The sequence below is a fragment of the Doryrhamphus excisus genome, chromosome 12 (genome assembly GCF_030265055.1).
Source record: "Doryrhamphus excisus isolate RoL2022-K1 chromosome 12, RoL_Dexc_1.0, whole genome shotgun sequence".
In the NCBI taxonomy this organism is placed as follows: Eukaryota; Metazoa; Chordata; class Actinopteri; order Syngnathiformes; family Syngnathidae; genus Doryrhamphus; species Doryrhamphus excisus.
The window spans coordinates 11,852,211-11,874,343 of NC_080477.1; the positions used below are offsets into that span (position 1 = coordinate 11,852,211).

At 40.6% G+C, this 22,133-nt stretch overlaps 1 protein-coding gene across 1 annotated transcript in view; it reads left to right on the top strand.

The window, feature by feature from the left end:
• Positions 1-22,133, top strand: part of pth1b (parathyroid hormone 1b) — a 112,604-nt gene that overhangs the window by 85,134 nt on the left and 5,337 nt on the right. Inside the window, exon 3 of the mRNA XM_058089781.1 lies at positions 5,625-5,762. The gene's annotated coding sequence lies outside the window, so the exon portion shown is untranslated. The remainder of the gene's footprint in view (positions 1-5,624; positions 5,763-22,133) is intronic.

A 22,133-nucleotide genomic window follows, 5' to 3' on the forward strand; every position in this document is an offset into this window, starting at 1 on the left:
AGGGTGTATTTTGCTCGTCTTTTGCCCGAAGTCAGCCGGGATAGGCTCCAGCATACACCCATGAGTGAGAATAAGCGGCATAGAAAAGATGGATGGATTGAATAAATACAAAAAGTGATTTGCATCTTGGTCGAGTGGTTAGCGCGCAGACCTCACAGCTAGGAGACCAGGGTTCAATTCCACCCTCGGCCATCTCTGTGTGGAGTTTGCATGTTCTCCCCGTGCATGTGTGGGTTTTCTCCCGGTACTCCGGTTTCCTCCCACATTCCAAAAACATGCTAGGTTAATTGGCGACTCCAAATTGTCCATAGGTATGAATGTGAGTGTGAATGGTTGTTTGTCTATATGTGCCCTGTGATTGGCTGGCGACCAGTCCAGGGTGTACCCTGCCTCTCGCCCGAAGACAGCTGGGATAGGCTCCAGCACCCCCGGGACCCTTGTGAGGATAAGCGGTAGAAAATGAATGAATGAATGAATTTGCATCCTTTTGTTTCAAATCATTGTGAAGATCTGCAGATGGCATGTATTCCTACTGTCAGCCATTTTGGTAGAAAAGATGTGAAGATTACAATTTTACAGCAATCATGAGTGAAGCGTTCGGAATACCATGCCTGCTGTGTTCACAGCTGCAGAATGAAAATTAAGTCTGACATTATCCTGAATTCTTATAAACTGGGAGCGTGAGGGGAGAAACGTTATCAGTCCAGTTCTTTTCCCTGCATGAACTAAATGCTCAACGGAGGCAGGACATTTGCTCTTTGCCGGCGAGACTTTTTCCTTTTTTTGCTAATTGCATTGAGGAAATCCATTGTTCTGTTTTTATCTGTGGGCTTTTTTTCTTCCAAAGCCCCACCACATGGTGACTGAGGCAATTTACCTCAGGCTAATTAATTTGAGTAAGCAAGTGAGAGGGTTTTTTTTTTTAAGTGCACAAATGAGCACTATTTGCAGGCATGTGGGAAAAATAATTTGACTTATGCATAATGTGTTGTAATGGGCTCAGCTTGAGGTCTAATTCAAATGTGACTGGAATCACATTTAGACAGTAATGTAACGTCACTATATATGGAATGCCATGCAGAAGTGGTTAGCATGTGGGCCACACAGCTAGGAGACCTGCGTTTGATTCCACACTCGGGCATCTCTGTGTGGAGTTTGCATGTTCTCCCCGTTTTCTCAGGGTACTCCCACATTCATGCTAGGTTAATTGGTGACTCCAAATTGTCCATAGTTATGAATGTGAGTGTGAATGGTTGTTTGTCTATATGTGCTCTATTATTGGCTGGCGACCAGTCCAGGGTGTACCCCACCTCTTGCCCGAAGGCAGCTGGGATAGGCTCCAGCATGCCCGCAACCCTCGAGAGGAAAAGCGGTACAAAAAATGAATGGACTATACATAACATGCAGAGCATTACAAAATATTAGAAAAGTTATAAGTTATAGTTGGGGCGGCATGGCGGTCGAGTGGTTAGCGCGCAGACCTCACAGCTAGGAGACCAGGGTTCAATTCCACCCTCGGCCATCTCTGTGTGGAGTTTGCATGTTCTCCCCGTGCATGCGTGGGTTTTCTCCGGGTACTCCGGTTTCCTCCCACATTCCAAAAACATGCTAGGTTAATTGGCGACTCCAAATTGTCCATAGGTATGAATGTGAGTGTGAATGGTTGTTTGTCTATATGTGCCCTGTGACAGCTGGGATAGGCTCCAGCACCCCTGCAACCCTTGTACGGAAAAAGCGGTAGAAAATGAATGAATGAATGAAGTTATAGTTGAAAGAGTGTATTTCATTGGCAGCAGCTGGCAGGCGTGTGAGAAAACGTAAATAAACTTGAGTCGAGCTGTAATATATTTAGTAATTCCATTATTTTTACAAAATAAAGATGGACAGCTATGTCTGGTCTGAACAGTAATGGATACCACAGGAATAAATCAAAATATAGTATTGAGCTGCGTTCCTTATCCTTATTTATGATATCTATGACCAATGAAGGACTTCAGTAGTGAGTATATGACTGTAAAGTGTTCATGACAAAAGCCAAAAGACCGATAAAACCAATTCCACCTGCTTTGACCTGCTGCAGTTTTAATGTGGGTTGGCGTTCACTTTCTCACTGTGGATGAAGCCATTCAGCACTCCAGTATAGTGAGTCACAGGGTCACTATAGTGAGTCACTGCACGCTGCTCAACAGCCCCCACATTTATTGCACATTACATTACACTAACGCATGTTTTTTTTTTTTTTTTTTTTAGTTCTCAGGTTTAATTTATTGTGTAAAACAATGTAAGACAGACACTCATGGGACGTCTTTCAAGCAAACATGCCCACACTACACAGAACCTGGAGGTCTCCTCTTTCATATATTAGAGCACAGAGGGGAAAGGACCAGTGCAATAAAGACGGGGGAGAAATATCCTGCAAGGACGCAAGGGTCATTGTTCATTTTAAAGTCCCACACAGCTATAGACGTTCATTTTTTTTTCTTTTCTCAGAGATTGGCGCTTGAGGAGGGACAGCTTCATGCAATTCAAATGGGTAATGCCCACTGACAGAGACTGCAAATGTGCTAATGTTGCATGTCTGACTGGAGGAAATGAATGGTGCCTCCACATTGCAGAGTATTAATGTGCTTCGTTTCATTTTATGGCAACGTCGCTGGCTGTTAGATTTTGTGAGTGTGTGGGAGTTGTAGGCGACATAAAAGGTCAACATAATCCCCCACCAAAAAGAGTTTTGTACCCAACAATACTACAGGTTCTCTATTCATGTGAAATGAAGATAAAAGTGCTAATGTGTTTGTATTGTGATTAAAGAACATGAGACAATTAAACAGGGCCAATGCAGCGGGAGGCAGAGGTTGTGAATTCAGCCTCAGGTCTCCTTTTTCTTCTGCCAACCTCTATAATAATCTTTAATTAAACTTGGGTCTAATGAGACACCTTTTCATGGTGTTGTATTCTATAACTCCTGTCTTTGCATGCTAGGTTAAAAGTGTCTTTGTTGCAACTATTTAAAGATAATAATTGTTAGAATAATTGTTATTTTCTTACATTTCTGACCTAATAGAGATTATGTTTTGGCAAAGATAGGCTCATACCACAAGCCCTCGTTTATTGCAGTCAATTGGCAGTGATAAGAGAATTTCCTCAAAGTAGGATTCCTAATTTATATATGGAATATTTTCATAGTTTCATAGTTTTCGACCCTAGTGAGGATAATCGGCATAGAAAACGGATGGATGGATATTTTCATTAAAGCTCAGAAACTTGATCTTATAAATATGTTTTTAACAGTATTAGAACCATCTAGGTAAGAAATAACACCCTTATAGTCACATTTAGGGGCATATTACAAAATATAGTAGACGTCATAACCTAAAATAAGACATAATATAAACTCATACATGTTAGTATTTGACAGGCTGTCAAATTAATTTCATTAAATAAATCCCGATTTTCAAATTAATCAATCATTATTAATAACCATTTGTAAATATGTGTGAAATATGCAAATTTTTACTGTCCCCTCACAACGTTGCAGTTTCTTGAGTGTTTGTTATCTTGTTGTTTTTTTTTTTACCCGTACCCATTTTCCAAAATATAAAATAAACTCAATTTTTGTTTGCCTGCTTCATTCACACCAGTTAAACTTAACCATAACAAAAACGTACAGAACCACACCTAACCATGAATTGTATTGTTTAAATTGTACAATTGTTTTTTATTGTGTCATTGAACACCTAATATATCAACACACATACACACCCACAAATATAAATGTATATGTTTTAACCCACTGTTGCACTGCAGACTGCGAGTGCACATCACAGACAAAATAGCCACAAACATCATTCATTATTTATAACTAACATCTCAGTTTTAGTGCCATACTTTTTTCCCCCCATGTTGTGACCTCCTCAGATATAACACTGTGACAAGGGCATAAAGTGAAGAACAGCTAAAACAACTAAACAGGAAAATAGAGGCTGCAAACAGTTCAATATTATACTGCGTAAAGTCAAGGACCCAAGGCTCATTTAATACACTCATTTAATATTGGACTGTACAATAAATGTACAGTGTGAAGAACATACTCTGTCCTACCAAAGTGAAATGCATTACAACTACTGTTAAATGATCATCTAGCTCCATGAAGAAATCCATTACTACATGTAACTGTCCAAAAAAAAGTTATATTCTTTTAGGGATTGGAAGAACTGCTCACCAGCTTGTTCCTCAAAGTGTTTATCATTTTCATATTTCAGCAGGTCATCATTATCTGGTAGATAGAATGTCAGTGCAGACAGATCGGCGCTATCTGGCCTAAGGTAATTACTGAATACAGTATGTCATTTCTGTTCGGCTGGGTGGAAGCTGTATCCAGACGTATTATATTACATTGCCGCTGTAATTCAGACTCTTGGTGATGAGCTGATCGTGATTAAGTTTCCAGTTGGTAGCCTACTTACAGTGCAATAGGCGTTCATCTGACGGGCAGGTTGGAATTCATGTATGTCTCTATTATCATGTGTTAATAATCCTCTGTCACCTCGGAAATGTGGATATCTTATTCGCAAAGGCCAGAGAAATTATCTTGATTAATGAATAGGAAAATGTTAAATATTCATTCATTCATTTTCTACCGCTTTTCCTCACGAGGGTCGTGGGGGTGCTGGAGCCTATCCCAGCTGTCTTCGGGTGAGAGGCGGGATACAGCCTAGACTGGTGGCCAGCCAATCACAGGGCACATATAGACAAACAACCATTCCCATTCACATTCATACCTATGGACAATTTGGAGTCAAACTCCACATAGAGATGGCCGAGAGTGGAATTGAACTCGGGTCTCCTAGCTGTGAGGCCTGCGCGCTAACCACTCGCCGCCTTGCAGCCAATGTGAAACATATGAATGATTAATTTTTTGGCTTGTGAATATTCTCAAGTATCCAGGTTATTGTATTCTCAGGTCACTGAACACAACTGGACTGTTCAGGTTGTCTTAGTAGACATTTTGCGTCTCATCCGAGCAGGCTTCATCAGTTCATGCTCAATGATTCGGTGGGACATACACCAGTCACACGGGATAGGATAGCTTTAGCCTAGATTATTTCTTCATTTTTAACATTATTATAAAAAATGAAGCTGTAGAAAATAATAGAAAACAGAATTATAATTTCAATTGCTTTCATAGTACAATATCAATATATTTGGAATGTTTTTGGAATGCGGGAGGAACCCACGCATGCATGGGGAGAACATGCAAACTCCACACGGAGACCATATATTGTCATATTTTTTAAAATATTTTTTCATTGGACTTTTCTTAAAGTTATCATTGATTCTGGTAGATCATGTATCTCATAAGCTTTGGTGACACCCCTAAATTTTATTGTCAAACAATTATTGAAAGGTTAAAAAAATAGTGTACAAAAAGGAAATCTTCATACATGCCGTGTCCTTACTTGATTCCACAGACCAGCATGTGGCACGCAGGCTTAAGTTTCCCACTCTGGAGGAGGCAAGATGGCCCTGTGATTGTTTGGAGAGAGCAGATTGACAGCAAAGTGATATTAAAGATCAGCTTTGTCATATCTACTGAGCCCTCACGTTCGCTCTTCTCTTCCCAGGTCAACATAGAACACAAACACCAGGAGCCGGAGCAGCCTGGTGAGGAATGACAAAGGAAAGGAAAGCCTGTCCTGTCTTATCCTGGGCTCAGGGGGGAGATAACAGCACAGGAGCGGTGAGCACACATCCTGACTGAGGTAACACTGGAATAGTAAACAGCAAATGCCACCAGCAACACACACACACAAAAAAACACAATCTTGCTTTGAAGTGCATCAAATTAACAGATAGATGATGTGACGTTTGTACATTTTCAACACTTCTTTCTTCCTCTGTGGCTGTGAATTTGAGAAATCAATGCAAGCTTACAGAAGGTTTGTCTCACGCGTTCTTCCCGTTCCTCTGTCTAGTACGACCTTGATCACACCAAAAGACATGACTCTTCAACCATAACAGATGAACGCAGGACTTTGATGAAAGTAATACAAAAAGCTAAGCAGTAGCTCTATGTGATTAAGCGTGGGTGAAGGCTACTGAGGCGCCAAAGTGCATCTTTATTAACCAAACAACATACAAGTGAAGTATTATACAAGTGAAAACTATAACCACCATATTACATTAACCAGATACAAATCATTTTAAATAATTAAAACTGCACATACAGTATCCTTTGAACGCTGACCTACTGTAGCAACGTGAGATTGGACAGAAAGCTCTTAACACTTGATCAGAATCATGTTTCTACACCTGGACGGAGATTAGAACAAACCAGGTGGCTCTTACACGCCTCGGGGTAATTTAGTGTATGTTGATTGGCGGGAAAGGTCTAAAAGTATAAACTTTGTGTACACAGTAGAGAAACTTGAGTCTGAGGGCAAATGTCTGGTTTGATTTGGAGAATCGTGACAGCTGCAGAGGTTTTTTTTCATTTCAAATGGGAAATCTTTCATTCATTCATTCATTTTATCCTCATGAGGGTCGGGGAGGGTGCTCTCTATCCCAGCCTATCCCATCTGTCTTCCGTCAAGATGTCTTCGCCAGCCAATCACAGGGCACATATAGACAAACAACCATTCACACTCACATTCATACCTATGGACAATTTGGAGTCGCCAATTAACCTAGCATGTTTTTGGAAAGTGGGAGGAAACCGGAAACCCACGCATGCACTGGGAGAACATGCAAACTCCACACAGAGATGGCCGAGGGTGGAATTGAACTCCGGTCACTTAGCTGTGTGGCCTGCGCGCTAACCACTTGTCCAGCCCTATATCACAAATTCTGCCTTATAATTGAATAAGAATGCTTCATGTTGGCAAGAGTGTGCTATAGTACCTGGGGTGACAGAGCCTTCGCCACCGCTGCCCCCACCCTCTGGAACTCTTTGCCCCATTCACTCCGTGCTTGCCCTGACCTTCCCTAAAAACCCACCTCTTTAGATCTGTTTTTAATGTCTAAAGTTTTTATACCCCGCCCCACTTTTCTCATGTTTTAACAAGTGTATTAACGAATGAATGTTATATTTTAATGTACCTTTTGCTCTGTTTACTTGCTTTTATTCAACTCCATTCTTCTGTAAAGTGTCTTTGAGTATTTTGAAAAGCGCTATACAAATAAAATGCATTATTATTATCATTATAATGATTGGCATGTATCTCTGTGTGGAGTTTGCATGTTCTCCTCGTGCATGTGTGGGTTTTCTCCGGGTACTCCGGTTTCCTCCCACATTCCAAAAACATGCTAGGTTAATTGGTGACTCCAAATTGTCCATAGGTATGAATGTGAGTGTGAATGGTTGTTTGTCTATATGTGCCCTGTGATTGGCTGGCGACCAGTCCAGGGTGTACCCCGCCTCTCGCCCCAAGACAGCCGGGATAGGCTCCAGCACCCTCTGCGACCCTCGTGAGGAAAAAGTGGTAGAAAATGAATGAATGAATGAATGAATGATTGGCATGTCTGCAGTAACAGTTAGTTAGTATTAGTTAGTATTTAAATCTCCGTATCATTCCTGTATGGAGTTTGCATGTTCTCCCATCCCATCCAGGTTTTATTCTATTTTTCTATTCTGTTTTATCTCAAGTGGTGTAGAAACTCACTGGGGTGTTATTGATTCCATACTATCATAATAATAGGTGGATGAGTAAACAAATGTTTCACAACTTGTAAGAAACTGTTCAGACCGCTGCCGGAGTAAAAAGAAACAACTAAAGGATGGAAATAGTAAATGTTTTTTTTACTCATACACATTCATACACATGAAAAGCTTACTTAAAAGAAGGCTGGAAGATGGAGGTTTGCAGGATTAGATGTGACATCAAAATTATGTGTCTTGTGCCCTTGCCACAAAGAAAGCTTAAAAGGTTTTGCAGGCTTAAGACAGGCTTAGTCATTGCTTTTTTCCCCCCTCACAACAATGACTCAGTAGGAAGTAAACCTGTTCCTGCTTTAGGGATCAAAGTATACTGAATGTCAATCTCATGACAACTTTGGAAAACGTGGGCGTCAGTATTACTAACCTCCTGCAGAGGCACAAGGATGACAAGGACTACAAAACAAAGCAAAACATTCCCAGTTACTGTGTTTGTTTGCGGGGATATTTACTGTTGCATAGTTAACGTTTGAAAACTTCTCCACTGGATTCTCAAGAGGGATTGGACTCATTCATCACAGTCTTCGGAGACTTTAAGCAAAACAAACTCACAAAAAAAATCCAGACACTAGACTTCATTGATGAAAAAAAAAGGGATTTAATTATCTGGAAATGATAAGCTTATTTACTTACACATGCTTGCACTCCCCTTCCAGTCAGCTTTTTGGGACTTGGTAAAAAACCTCTGTTGCAATTGTCTGTTGCTCATATTTATTCATGGTTATAATTTTATTATACACATCTCTGTGCAGCAATTCTCTTGTCTCCCTTGTGACCTACTTTTACTGCCTCCTAAACAGTTTTGAACTGCCAAGTATCATAGATTTAGTTCAGCTTGTAAAATGGCTCAGTTTTTACTGCTACCAAAAAGTTAAGAGGTATTTTGGTAATTGCTTGTTTTTTAGTTTGTAAAATGTCCATGAAACTCTGGAGAAGGGTCACACTGGTTCCAGATTTACAGATTCCCGATCCCAACAAAGTAGTGGATTGAGGGATTATTTTCACTACTTACTTTTATAACCCATTTGCTAAGCAAAGCAGTGAATCACAATATGGAGCTTTTTCTTTTAAAGAGGACCTATTGTACTTTTTCCACTATTCTGACCTATAAATGTAGTTAGAATGTTGTATTCTCGTGTTAAACGATGCCAAAGTTTCAGATAATGAGGTTTGCATATTTGGAAGTGAGCTCTGAAAGAAATTTGGCATAGCTCAAAATGCTCAGTTTCAAAAGGTGTGGTAAAACTGCCCCTTTGTGATGTCACAGTGGAGGGGACTTCCTTATATGGTTCAAAGTTAGGAAGCACTTTGGGCGTGTGACCAATCACAAGCGGGCTGTAGGTGGCCTAAATTAAAACAGACCGTTTTGGCAGGAAGCACAAATCATAGCAAATACAGCTGGAATAGGTACAGATTCTGGAAAATCTAAAATGTTTTCTGTACTGGTTATTGTGTGTAGCTGCTCTATAGGAGACCACAACTCAATACAAAGGGTTGCTCTAAAGAAGTGTTTCACAACCTTTTTTGTCTTGTGTATCCCCAGAGCCTTAGTGTCATACTATGAGTACCCCCTCACTCATATGTGTTGATAATAATGAGTAGAATGTAACTCAACTGTTATAATTTTTCCGCCACTATGCCACAGGTTATTGTCTTCCTGGAGAAACTTGTTTTAGCGCACATGTTCTATTTTATTGTCTGGCTTATTATGAAATAACTATGAATATTGACTGTATCATCTTGGAAATGTTTCCACATACCCCCTGTAATTTGTTTGCGTACCACTAGGGGTATGCATGCCCCTGGTTGGAAATGACTGCTCTAAAGGAATGCAACAGTACTACCTCACATCACGGCTTTCAAATAAATTAAATTATTATTAATAATTTGCTGGAGGAGCGGTCACATTAATTAGATAAGATGTCTACGTTATGTTTGTGCACAGCACGGACTTGGAATTTGTGCCTTATTTAAAATAATATAATTTATTTATATTGTGTAATGTTGCAGTTATCAAATGACTAATAAATTAATAAATGCAGCTAGGAATGATCAAATCGATTATGCTTCACGTGTACATTGTGCGCCCGTGCATGAGCAAGCATATCATGTTCATGTCCAACTCTTTTAGCCATGCTGAGGAAGTGTACCATGCTTCAGCACAGATCTGAAAGCCCACACTCACACTCATGCTTCCTTTAGTGACCGATTATCAATACAAATGTCTGCAAATATTATGTTTTAGACAATTATTCATGTATTTCACCTGTGTTTGTTTTCATATTTATAATTTTTTACGTGTAAAAAAAACTTCTACCCAAATTGTTTCCTTCTTACCCTGGTCTGCTCACAGCATTCATTTATATGGAGTGCCTCATTACTGCTTCCTACTGTCAGCACTTACATAACGCTCCTTTCCAGGCTGGCTTGTGGGCATGTGTGCGTTACTGTCACTTTTAAACTCCTGCAGCATTAACAGTTGGCCCTCACTTACCTTCCACCTCACAGTCACTATGTTTATATGCAGTCAATATTCAGGTTATGGTCAATATTCCATTTTCTGTGATCATTCATTCATTCATTTTCTACCACTTTTCTCACGAGGGTCGCGGGGGGTCCTGGAGCCTATCCCAGCTGTCTTCTGGCATGAGGCGGGGTACACCCTGGACTGGTCGCCAGCCAATCACAGGGCACATATAGACAAACAACCATTCACACTCACATTCATACTTATAGCAATTTGGAGTCGCCAATTAACCTAGCATGTTTTTGGAATGTGGGAGGAAACCGGAGTACCCGGAGAAAACCCACGCATGCACGGGGAGAACATGCAAACTCCACACAGAGATGGCCGAGGGTGGAATTGAACCCTTGTCTCCTAGCTGTGAGGTCTGCGCGCTAACGACTAGTTTCTGTGATCAACATGTGATCAATATTTGCTGTAAGTGGTGGAACATACTGTAAACTTTGTCATTAACATACACCAACAACAAAAAGTCACACAGAGTGAGCGCAGAGAGTAAGGTCCTTAGCAGCTCTCCAATCCAGCTAAGGCACGTTTTCGTTTAGACATGTTTACAGTTAGCTCTTTGCTTGTCGGTTAAAGCTGCTGAATGCCTGCTGAATGCCTGCTCCTCTTAAGTCACAAGGACAGGCGGGACCACACATCTCTAGTTAGGGTGCTACAGAGGCAGTACGGACAGAAAAACCAGCCTGTGTTGCTGTGCTCATAGTTTCACAACAGAAGGCCTGGAGAGTCCTTGCATGTCCTGGCTCACGATATAAAGTGTCTTTGCAAGGGAGCGTATGACAATATGTTGCCTCTGCACACAGAGCATAACTCACCTGGTGGAGCACACCATTGACACCAGTGATGCTCAGCCCATTAAAGTGCCACAAGCTCGTTGAGAGGAGGCTGGACGAGATATTTAAAGAGATACTTTAAGCTCTTGGGACTCTGCTGTTGTGATGCTGCCCAAGAAGAACACCACACGGATGCGCTTTTGTGTTGATCACAGACTGTTGAACAATTTCACCAGAAAGGACTTCCCAGATTTGATGAGTCCCTGCACTTGGGGGCTGGGTCCTCATGGTTCTCCACCGTAGACATACGAAGTGGGTAAGGTCAGCAAGTCTCGCTGACACAGGAATCCAAGCCAAAGACTTATTTTTTCACATCTGAAGGTGGGAGTTCAAAGTTATGAGCTTTGGCCTCTGTAACATCCATGCAACGTTTTAGAGATGAATGTGCTTGCTGGTGTCCCATGTCAGAGGTGCTTGGTGTACCTTAACGACCTGTTGAAGCTCATTTGAGACAAGCCTGGACTCCTGCGGGAGGTGTTGGAGAGGATCACAGCTGCAGGTCTGAAATTGCACCCGGACAAATGCCACTTGATGAGGAAGGAGGGGGAGTTTTTTGGGCCACAAATTCAGACTGATCTGACGGATCAGATGATTCCATTAAAAGCTGACCCACCCCACTCCAGACCAGACTCAGCTCAAAAGTTTCCTGGGCTTGGGTTCCTATTACAGGAGGTTTGTGAGGGGATTTTCTTCCATCACAGCACCCCTCTTCAAGCTATTGCGGAAAAAACTGTGACTCTATCTGGTCTGTGGAATGCCAAGCATTTGACACCCTCAGGAGAGCTCTGTCCGAATCCCCAGTCTTCACCCCACCTGACCCTTCCCTCCCCTTTATGCGGGACACAGGTGCCCGCAATGTCGGGCTGTCGCAGAGAGGGCCAGATGGAGAGAGGGTGGCCGTGTCTTGAGTAGGCGTGAACACCACTATTGTGTCACGAGGACTCCTGGCTACAGTCGTGGCAACAAGACACTTAAGGTACCACGTGTGTGGTCCATCAGTCACCATCTAGACCAGGGGTCTCAAACTCAATTTACTAGGGGGCCACTGGAGCTAGGGTCTTGGTGAGGCTGGGCCGCATCAGGTTTTCCAAAAAAAACAAAAAAACAAAAAAAAAACACATTTATTAAAAACAGAAAAATGAATAAACTTTTCTTTTGTTCCGATTTTCTACAAGAAAAGCTCTGATAAAACATTCCACTGTTCTCAAATATCTTAATTTTTATTTTTCTACACAAAATAAGATGAAAAATAAATAAACAAATCAAGAATAAAGAAAATCAATCAATCAGTAATAAATAAATACAATAATAATACACCAAATAATAAAAACTCAAGAAACCACATATAGTTGGTGGGTAGACAAATTATTTTTTTCAGATTAAAATGAACAAAGCATTATTAGAGCCCTGTAGACATGACAAAACACGACTATAGTCACATTTATACTCTTTTTATTTACAACATATTGCGCAACTGCAGGGTCTTGAGACACATGCTAACTCGCAAACTAGAGAGCTAGCGACCTAAACGGTAGCCTTCAAGTTATTTCCTTTAAACTTAAATAGCCAAAAACTTATCACTTCCACACGGATAGGGAGGATAACTATTAACAGTTATTTAACCTTTAACATGAACAGTAATCAAACGTAATTATTTTTTCTGGGTACATGATACCATACAGCATCCATATCAAACTTGCGCGGGCCGCACTAACATTAAACTTTCATATCAAGGCGGGGGCCTCAAACTAGTATCCTGCGGGCCACATTTGGCCCGCGGGTCGCGTGTTTGAGACCCCTGATTTAGACAGACCACACTGCACTACAGTGGCTGATGTCATTCAAGGAGCCAGTGGGCCAAGTGGCACGATGACTGGAGGAGCTCCGGTCTTTCAGTTTCACTATGGAGAACAGAGCTGGTGCACAATGGTGCCGTCCATTGTGCTGCAACTGGGTGCTACTTTTGCGTAAGGAGGGAGGAGCGGGAGAAAGCGCTCACACAGTTGGACGAAGGAATGCAACCCCACAGCAGAGCACTCCAGGCTGTGGACACGGTGGACTGGTTACATAATGAGCATTTTCTTTAAACTCGAATACGGATAATAACGAAATGTACTCCTTTCATACTCGTATCTCGTTTATAACGAGTATCCAGCTCATCCCTAATAGTTAGACATTATTTCTACTGCTCTTTCCTATTCTGTATGGAGGTTCAAAGGCTGCCCACAGAAATGGTACAATTATCTTCATTCCCCATCAACTACTCTGCTCACCAAAAGCATCAGGTGCTGTAATACAGAAGACAAGCTCAAAATGGCTTCCCAGTTTTAACGACTTGCTTGAAAATCATTACTTTATATGTGAGTGTGTGTATTATCTGCTCACATAGCCCCTGCAGTCCAGTAATGCTGGCCAGAGAAATGACTGTGAAAGTGATGAAAGAGAGAATGCCCTTCACACTAAAAGTGAATGATTAGGCCTTTTGAACCTGTATAGGGCGCATGCACTGTAACTCACTTGACGCCATTAATCTATGGCATTTACACTTTCCTGATTGAAGTTTGCCTTCTAAAGCCCTGATGCACTGCATGGATGTCCTTTGGCATTTTAGTAATGCATGTAAAAATGATATTGCTGCATTTGAGTTATTAACTATTTTGTTCAGGCCCATGCAAAGCGCGCCTTTATGCCAGTGTGAAATCATGCAGTGGCACTTTGCACTGTGGGATCATTATGGGGTCTCTCAGTCGGTAAAACGGCATCTGTTTTAGAGTTAGCGACTTTACATCAGAAGTCAAAAATATATTTAGAGTTGAGACTTCATAACTGAATAGGCAAAGTGTGCTTTCTTCATTATTATTGGTTGATTAATTCCCAGATCACAGTAATGACCTTCCACAGACCTGCCACGATAATGGATTCATCTTATCGACTTGTTGAGCGTGCATTGATTCTATTAGTCAAGTGAACAGTCAGAGTGGGCTCTCATTTCATTCAGCCTCGTTTTGGAGGCGGGGCCACAAACTACTAGCTATGGTAGCTACTACCCTCGCTGCAGTTAGCAAGCTCCATGAGCTCACAGATTCAGCATAGGCCCGCTAACTAGTGGTGGGCAAAACCATTCATTTCAGTGAACTGGATCACTCCGGTTCATTCAGTAAAAAGATCCGTTCATTTTGGTCACTTCGGTCAATTAGTTGTTAGCCTGTGATCTCCCCCTGTGCATCGACCCGGTTGAGTCAGTCCGTTCACTCATGTTCACGTTCGTTCCGACTCAACTGCGCAACAACGCGTGATGACTAGTGGTGTGTCGGTCATGAACGAATGGGTCAAATGAACTAGTTTTTTTTTGTGAACAGAATGAACAAGGTCATCGACAGTGTAGGTGAATCGCTCGGTCTCGGTCTTTCAGGCAGCTAACCCCACCCAACCACAGAGTGAGGCGAAACGAACGGTGAACTGACTCTCCAGCCAAAAAAAAAAAAAAAAAAGCATTTGCAACTGAACGGACTGAACGGGTATTTTAGGGGCGGTGACCTCATTCATTCTGTTCACAAAAAAGAACTAGTCCTTTTGACACATTCGTTCGTGACCAACACACCACTACTGCTAACATCAATGCCAACACAGAAGCGATTGAATGACACATATCATGACTAAAATGGCTGAAAAAAATAATGTTGTGATAATATTCAATATCGATGATATTTTGTAGCACAGTTATTGACCAGCAAAATTTGATATCGTGACAGGCTGAACTTTCCATCACGGGCATTATGTGTCAGCCAGGAGAGAGGATTCAGCAAACTGAGCCTATTCAGTGCTGTTATTTTTTTCTCAGAGTGCTACTGTCTCAGTGCATGATTCACATCTATATTCGCCATCTCCATCTCATCACTTTTCACAGGCATCTCCTCCACCTGCAGGCGTCACTTTTGTGTTTTGCCTCCCTGCATAACAATGTTCATCTGCTCGTTATCTCCCTCCTTCACTTATTGTTTATATCGCTGTCCTCTGGCAAAGTGCTCATCACAAGAGTTGAACATGAACCAACTGTTCAGTCTGAAGCCTATTCTACATTATGCTTAAATTTGTACTTCGTTGGTTGTCTCATTTAAGTCATCAACTTTGATTGTGTGTCCACTCTTCAAGCTGTAGGATATGTGGAAATATTTAAGTGCATATTTCCACAGCATGATGATAAAATATTTGCATAAATGTGTGTTTCTGGCAAGTGCAGATGTACTTTTGCCTGCAGCTCTGGTCTATTATTAACATCATGTTACTTTTTCTGTACCGGTGGCCAATGAGCATAAGGTTGATGGAGCTTATGGAACCAGAGAGTTAAAGCTACTCCTACTAGTAGAGTAACAAGTGGCTAAAATTAATTAGTGGACACTTTGTATTACGATGATGACCAAACATCCTGTTTTCCCAATACCCAATGCCCTTTTACTTCGCCTCTACACTTTACATTAACAGTTACACTTGACGGCCAAACCTTAAACGAACAGTAACCCATAACAGTCCATATACTTATGTATTACCATAACATTTTCCCCCACCCATAAAAACAAACAACATCCCAAATCGATTAGATTAGATTAGATTAGAAAGTATGATTGGATATGAAATAACACCCCTATAGTCACCTTTGTACTCATATAGTATTCATCAGAAAATAAGACATTATATTTAAAAAAGACATGGCAGACTCGGGTAGGCATTGGTAGAATACCTTGATTTGTTATTTTTGGACAGCATACTTCCTGCACGGCGGTCTAGTGGTTAGCGCGCAGACCTCACAGCTAGGAGACCATGGTTCAATTCCACCCTCGGGCATCTGTGTGGAGTTTGCATGTTCAGTGCGGGTACTCCGGTTTCCTCCCACATTCCAAAAACATGCTAGGTTAATTGGTGACTCCAAATTGTCCATAAGTATGAATGTGAGTGTGAATGGTTGTTTGTCTATATGTGACTTGCTGGCGACCAGTCCAGGGTGTACCCCGCCTCTCGCCCGAAGACAGCTGGGATAGGCTCCAGCACCCCCGCGACCCTCGTGAGGAAAAAGCGGTAGAAAATGAATGAATGAATGAATGAATGAATACTTCCTGCAGTGGAATAGAAACCATACAGTAGCAAAGTAAAACTATGTTTCCACACAATGATGCCACAGAGGATCAAAGCTATTTCAGAGCCATAAACAATGACCAAAATGTTGTGAACACCCACATTTGTGAATATATGTTTCCTACTCTTACTATTTAGAGACATGCTCGTGTTTGCTTGCAAGGATATCTTTGTAACTGACAGCAAATTGATGTTCTACCTTTAGTTAGCGCTGTATAGTAGTCTTATATAAAAGGTGCCTTTTTGGAGTGCTGGGAGCTCTGTTTACCACTTCTCTGTTTTCCAAATGACTGTGTACTGTAATTTACCAGCTTTTATTTCCCTTTTCAGTGGCATTGAGCGCTTGCTGTTACCAAGTGAGGCAGGACAAACGAAAGAGTCCACCAATCTTATTTCCACCAAATGTTTTGAGAAGAAGCATTAACAAGGTTCTCAGCACTTTAAGTGTGCTTTTTTTTTTGCACCCATTAACTCCACTCAGAAACGTCGCTTCAAGCGGAAGCAGTGTTCAGACATCAGTAATACACCAGCAATATTTAGTTATTGCTTATTTAGTTATTAATTTATCTTTTATATTCCCACATTCCAAAAACATGCTAGGTTAATTGGCGACTCCAAATTGTCCATAGGTATGAATGTGAGTGTGAATGGTTGTTTGTCTATATGTGCCCTGTGATTGGCTGGCGACCGGACCACGGTGTACCCCGCCTCTCGCCCGAAGACAGCTGGGATAGGCTCCAGCACCCCTGCAACCCTTGTGGGATAAGCAGTATAGAAAATGGAAGAATGGATGGATTTTGTTTTAGTGTATTACTTATTTTGTTTATTTATTACTTATGGATTGTTTTTTAATTTCAACACTTTGTGATTTTTTTCTCTTTCTTTTTCACTGCATAAGCTATCTCTCTATTGTAGCACATTATCAGTTATTGCTTCTTCCTATTAAAAGTTGCCGACACATAACAGTAATTCAAATCAGTAATTGCTGAGTAGTTGGAATTAAATAGCCACTGCTTCTTCCTACTCTTTTACAGATGTGTTGAATTGTGTAAACATGATTCCTAGTTCCTTAGTGTACCATTTTGTAAGCATAACAAAACAATCTTGGTGGACAATGTTGTCTTTTTGTTATTGTTTTAAGTAGAGGTTATTATGTCTCCTCTTACTCATACAAACACCACAAAGAGTTTTTTGTTTTTGTTGAATTCTTGTCGTGGCTTTCACATTCCAGCATAAAAACATTAAATTCAGAGCACCACTTCAAAATTCAGTTTGTGCGACAGAAAAAGACAGCATTTGGCGGAAATGATTCACACCAACACATTCAACATTCAACACCCTTTGATGAAAACAAAACATGCTGAAGTCCTCCTCATGTTATTTTACAGTCGTCCAAGTGGGAATGTCTTCATTCAAGTATTTTCAAAAAATGACTCATACATTTTTGAACAAACAGTTTTATGTGCTATTATGCTCAAGATTTATGTCTTGAGCTTTAGAACAATAGCAATTCTGTCATTTGTTGTCATTATTAAAGTATGAACATGTTGTAATCAACCAGTCACTGAATCTTTTGGCTCAATTCTTCTCAGATGTGACATTTGCTTGTATTCCCACTCCAGGTGCTAGCTTTGTTTGTTTACACTGGGAACGTCTTTAGGGAATCCACAAAGCTCCCTGATGTCAATGCCAGAAAGAAGCCTTGTTTTCAGTATGCTGGTAGGATTTTGGGGAGAATGTGGCAGAACTATGATACTCACCTGAAAATTGATTTGGAGCGTACAAACCTTGAGAAAGGTTAAGAAGCTTAGTCAATATTCATTCTGAAGACTTGACGTAGTTAAGGTTGCAAAGTCATCAGAACTAAACACACCAGAACATTGGACACAATCTATTTTGTTACTTAAATTCACATACCACAGAATAGAAACAACAACCATAGCAGGCAGTTCACTGCAGAAGAAAGGTGACAACATGAAATTGTTCATTGTTCTGTGCATGTCAGATGAACACATAAGTACATTTAATGAAGACGTTATGCATTAAAATAAAAAATGTTTCAAGCTAATAATAAATAAAAAAACCAAATAAGTCAACTTAAAGGGGCTGGCTTTGCATTTGGCATCGGCTCGTGAAGTTGTGAAGCACATAACAAGATGATGGCCTGCGCAGGACAGGCGCAGCCATAGCTATTTTTTGACTTCATTGTCCTACCACTGGGTTTTGTGTGTACGCACGGTAAGAGTTGTGCATAAATGGATGCATCTTGGATAAATATCATATTTTGTGTGAGAATATTCTTACACATGCTCTGTGCACACATCAGTGGTTTGTTTTGCAATATATCGGAAAGATAGAGGCAAAAATGTCAATTGCTCATTTCCAAAGTCAAAGTTGATGTTTTGACGATATTGTTTTGCCTGAAACACAAATAAAATAGGTCTGATGAAGGAAATCAGGATAGTTACAGCACATTTTTAAATTAAACGATTATGTTATGTCTAAAACAGTTGTCGAATAATCGGATAATGGATTAATCCGCAATTTGTTGTGTGCGTACACTAAGATGTTGCAAAGAATGCATCATTAAAAATACCCAAGTTACGTTTTTTATATAAAAATCACAGGTTAATTCAAATATGACGATATTGTTGCTTAAAATAACAGCAAAGTAATATTGTGTGACAATTAAGCTGATGTTTATTATTTTGAATCAAAATTGCACTCTAAGTGCACAGTGCAGTCGGTGTAACAAATTCGTTTTTTGTAGCAAAAACAAGTAAACAGCGTTTAGCCTTGTGAGTTAATAATTCAGGAGTGAAAACTGAGTGAAAACTTGGAAACACACACATCCACTTAAGTGCAGCTCAGCAGCATGTGACAAGCAGCCAGGAAATGGTCCAGTGCACAGCAGAAAGCTTTGGCCAGCTTCTGTCTTTCTTTCCTTCCTTCTTTTAGACGTTGAGAAGGTCATCCATCCATGCATCTCATTCCTTACGCACTACAACCTCCTTTAAGACCAGTCAAAGAAGCAACTCCTAGCAAACTCTGCAGTAGTTGAAACAATAATTGTAGCCATGCTGCTGTGGCTGCCATCGGAATTATTGTGTTGCTATGTTCTTTTACGCCACCCACTCAAATGTTTTGAAATGAGATATGCGTGCTTTTGATTAAACACCACATGTGAGTGGTAGAAGGAAGTTGGAAGTGATAGTTGAAGACCAATTAGAAAGTGCAAAGATAGAATGATCTTCTACCAAAGCACCATATGTAAAGGGTCTTCTCTCAGCCTCTTGTCTCTTCTTCACCTAGCTTTGTTATGCTCCTTTTTTTGGATTCACATTCCTTTGAGAGAAGCAACAGAAGGTCTCCCACGACACTCGACATCCAGTCAGTCTCTTATATGACGGATATGATTGCTAGTTCAGAAAGTACATTTTCTTTACATTAGTTTTCAATTCTTCCTAAAAAGATCCATCCCATATATCATCTGTTCACTATGCACATATGTCATGTACATTGCAGAATGTATGGTCAACATTGTTGAGGCACTTTTCTTAATTCAGTTTACCAAAACTTTTCGGTGAAGCGGTGAATACACGGAGCAACGTGCATTAAGCAAGCATGCCTACGTGACTTTGGTGAGAAGGAAACTCATCACCTTTGGGCTGAATTGGCACAGAGTGACCTCACAAATGGACAACCCACAGAGCCAATCTAAACGATTTTAACTTCTTGGTGTAGTAGACAGGCGTCACACAACCTTTGTCCATATAGTGTAGCCTTGATAGCACCCAATAATATAATATATGATGAAATATTCATTCATTCATTCATTCATTTTCAACTGCTTTTCCTCATGAGGGTCGCGGGGGTCCTGGAGCCTATCCCAGCTGTCTTCGGGCGAGAGGCAGTGTACACCCTGGACTGGTGGCCAGCCAATCACAGGGCACATATAGACAAACAACCATTCACACTCACATTCATACCTATGGACAATTTGGAATCGCCAATTAACCTAGCATGTTTTTGGAATGAGGGAGGAAACTGGAGTACCCGGAGAAAACCCACGCATGCACGGGGAGAACATGCAAACTCCACACAGAGAGATGGCCGAGGGCGGAATTGAACCCTTGTCTCCTAGCTGTGAGGTCTGCGCGCTAACCACTCGACCGCCGTGCAGCCCTATGATGGAATATAGTCACTACAAATATTGTGGTTGTAAATGTTTTTGTTTATGTGGTGTCTGACAGCTTTTAGAGATGTAAATCAGAGATCTCACATCCTGTCCAAGGCCAAGTCCCTAGACTATATCCCATATGAATGCTCTGTAAATGACAGTATGTCTGCCGTATTCATCATATCACACATGAATTATCTTCTCTTAATCAATAAGGAGTAACTAATATAACTATACCCTACACAGTGTGTTGAAGAGATGCTGATTGGATCTCACAGTGCAATACGTACATTAAAAATAAGTAATTGAAGAGAAATGGCATCAGTAAAGGCTCCCATCTGGAATTGATTCTATATCAGACTTGCAACACCGCTCATACCTGTTAACCCTCTTTTTTTCACTGCCCTCCTTTTTAAATAGATTCTTGTAAATTTGATCTTTCATTAAAAAAAAAAAAAAGCAACAGCAGCCTGCAAGGACAACAGTGCAGCACATTGACAGGAGCAGTCGGGTAGTTTCATTCCTTGCTTCCCTTATTTTCTTTTATTTTCCTGATATTTCCCTTATTTTCAAATGCAAATGTTGACAGTTATGCACTAAAGTAACACGCCATTATAAATAATTCAACAGTGATTGCTATTTGCTCTTCTGGTTGCTTTTCATTAATGTCAAACCAGAACCTCAACGCCAGCCAATCAATTGCATGCAGTATCTGTACAAATGTTAAGTACTTGACACATATGGTGAGGAATTTCATGAGTATTGCTGGTTTGCTGTTGAGAGTGCTGGCTGATTCCGATGTAAATGTAATGAGTGCAAATCGTATGGAAAATGTGGTAAATCACATGCACAATCCAATATGCATCAGTCCAAAAACCTGCATTTGTGCTGAATGTTCTTTACTCACACCTACGATAAGACAAAAAAATTATTCTGCTGTTGCCTATTCTGCTATTGACTCTTTCTACAACAGAGAAACACACATTTTGTTAGTTGGTTATTTTTTAGATATGATTTGGAGATATATCCTAGACCTTTTTTATGTATGTATGTCCATAGTAAACATGCATGTTTATAGTACTGTTCAAAAATATTGTGACTGTAGAAGATATTGCTTTGCTTAACATATCTTAGCATAATTATATTTCCATGCTTTTTAGTTGAAATACAATACACTCAAACTTGAAGAGAAAATTGCACATTTACCTGATATTTGCAAATTGCCTGTTCATGGCTATTGCAATAAACTTGATTGTGTACTGCCAGGGGCGCCACCAGGAATTCTGGGCCCTTAGCTGTTATTACCAAATTCAAGAGCTTGTTTTAATCATTCTCTGTTTATATAAAAAAAATCACAACCATATAGCAACATTATCTGACTTATTTACTAGCGGGGGCCCTTGCAATCGTCCTCACTGAACCCCTTACCCATTCCCTTTATGGCGCACCGGTGTACTGAAACTGTATTTATAATGTAGGCAAGTGGTTCCCAAGGTGGGTAGGCATACCCCCAGGGGTACGTCAATTGCAATAGGGGGTACGTGAATAGAAATGAAAAACATTAGCACCTAACACTCAAAATTGTGAGTGCGGCTGAACACCTCAGAGTGCGAAGAGACTGCAGCAGGAAGGAGACAGCGGCAAGGTGTTCTTTGCTCTGTGTGCATCATAGCAACAAATAAGTCTGAATGATTACTTTGTGCATTAAGATTTAATTTATATTGACGTTTCAGATAATGGACTCTT